The sequence below is a fragment of the Schistocerca cancellata genome, chromosome 2, assembly GCF_023864275.1.
Source record: "Schistocerca cancellata isolate TAMUIC-IGC-003103 chromosome 2, iqSchCanc2.1, whole genome shotgun sequence".
Taxonomy (NCBI): Eukaryota; Metazoa; Arthropoda; class Insecta; order Orthoptera; family Acrididae; genus Schistocerca; species Schistocerca cancellata.
Window position 1 is genome coordinate 943,448,838 of NC_064627.1, and position 2,341 is coordinate 943,451,178.

The following is a 2,341-nucleotide window of genomic DNA, read 5'->3' on the forward strand; positions in this document are numbered from 1 at the left end:
AACATATCGGCGTACCTCTCACCCGTCACGGTAGCAGTCACTGACGTTTGGCTGTCGAGCGCCATCTGTCGGACATTTTGTGAACTTTGTTTTTTTTTTGTTCTGATAAAACCCCATGTCATTCCAAGCATGTGTGTCAATTTTTACGTCTCTATCTACATTATTCCGTGGTTTATTATGTTTTCAAATTTACACTGACTTTTTGATCACCCAGTACTTTGTGACTATTACAGCGCCATCCATCCCAAAGCGACAAAAGGGTTCAACTGAAACATTCATATTCCTTTACGTACTACGCGAATATGTAATAAAAAATGCGGGGTTCCTATTTTAAAAAACGCAGTTGTTATCCGTTTGACTTATGGGAGCGCCATCTAGCGGGCCAACCATAGCGCCATGTGATTTCCCCCTTCGAGCTGGACGAGTTTCGTTCTTTGTAGTTTTTTTCGTCTGATGCTTATTTCGTGAGATATTTGGCCTGGTCACTATCAGTGGACCACGCTGTGTAAACTACACACCGCCGGCCACGGTGGGGTCTAGCGGTTCTAGGCGCTCAGTCTGGAACCGCGCGACTGCCTCGGGCATGGATGTGTGTGATGTCCTTAGGTTAGTTAGGTTTAAGTAGTTCTAAGTTCTAGGGAACTGATGACCACAGATGTTAAGCCCCATAGTGCTCAGAGCCATTTTGAAACTACACACCGCCAAGAGTGCACCTCCGGAGTACAAACTGCTACAGCCTTGTTCCGCACAGCAAGACGAGCAGAGCTGAGCAAGACAGCACAGGGACGTGAGTGGTGACCACGCCGGCTGGCGTCGCCAGGTGAAGGCCAGTGAGCGCGCTGATGGCCGGCGGTGCTGCGGGAAGCCTAGGCCGGCGGCGGCGGCGGCGGCGGCGGCGGCGGCTGCGGCCCGCCGGAGCGGCAGTAACGCGTCGCGACGCCCGACGAGCGGGGAATTTCCGCTGGCCGGTGGCCGCGCGCCGCAACGCGGCAGTTTCCACGGCGCGGGCCCGCATGCATCGTCGTCCCCTTACTCCACTTTCTGCAGCATGTCCGTACGCCAATTTCCACACCGCTGGAAACTCGGTCGCCACGAGATCGCCTTCGCACCGACAGTCCATCACAGCAGCTGCGAACATAAACAGGCCGGGACAACAGAGACGGGTCTCTCTGAATAGACCTCAAATGGGCCTTTTCTGAGAGCTGCAAGTGAGAAACATTAAAAGAGAATTACTATACTTGACAACAGCATCGTCTATATATTAAGATGGTATCTGTTCTTTCGGACATGTCCGAAAGAACAGATACCATCGCTGACCATGCAGCTCGTTAGACTGGAATTGCAATTAAAGAACACCCTTAGCTGCTTACAGGCGTTGACATACGTCAACGGGGACATATGGAAATGTGTGCACCGACCGGGACTCGAACCCGGGATCTCCTGCTTACATGGCAGACGCTTTATCCATCTGAGCCACCGAGGATGTGGGTTTCGCAGGAGGTATGCCAGAGATAAATCCCTGCAGTCGCGCTATCCTCTGTGCCCTCGGTGACTCAGATGGATAGAGCGTCTGCCATGTAAGCAGGAGATCCCGGGTTCGAGTCCCGGCCGGGGCACACATTTTCATCTGTCCCCGTTGACGTATGTCAACGCCTGTAAGCAGCTAAGGGTGTTCTTCAATTGTAATTTCATTCTAACGAGTTGCATGGTCACCGATGGTATCTGTTCTTTCGGACATGTCCAAAAGAACAGATACCATCTTAGTACACTCCTGGAAATGGAAAAAAGAACACATTGACACCGGTGTGTCAGACCCACCATACTTGCTCCGGACACTGCGAGAGGGCTGTACAAGCAATGATCACACGCACGGCACAGCGGACACACCAGGAACCGCGGTGTTGGCCGTCGAATGGCGCTAGCTGCGCAGCATTTGTGCACCGCCGCCGTCAGTGTCAGCCAATTTGCTGTGGCATACGGAGCTCCAACGCAGTCTTTAACACTGGTAGCATGCCGCGACAGCGTGGACGTGAACCGTATGTGCAGTTGACGGACTTTGAGCGAGGGCGTATAGTGGGCATGCGGGAGGCCGGGTGGACGTACCGCCGAATTGCTCAATACGTGGGGCGTGAGGTCTCCACAGTACATCGATGTTGTCGCCAGTGGTCGGCGGAAGGTGCACGTGCCCGTCGACCTGGGACCGGACCGCAGCGACGCACGGATGCACGCCAAGACCGTAGGATCCTACGCAGTGCCGTAGGGGACCGCACCGCCACTTCACAGCAAATTAGGGACACTGTTGCTCCTGGGGTATCGGCGAGGACCATTCGCAACCGTCTCC

At 54.0% G+C, this 2,341-nt stretch overlaps 1 non-coding gene across 1 annotated transcript; it reads left to right on the forward strand.

The window, feature by feature from the left end:
- Window positions 1-1,541: 1,541 nt before the first annotated feature.
- On the forward strand, window positions 1,542-1,616 carry Trnat-ugu (transfer RNA threonine (anticodon UGU)). Its single transcript has one exon. It is a non-coding gene; the product is annotated as a tRNA-Thr (tRNA).
- The last annotated feature ends 725 nt before the right edge of the window (window positions 1,617-2,341 follow it).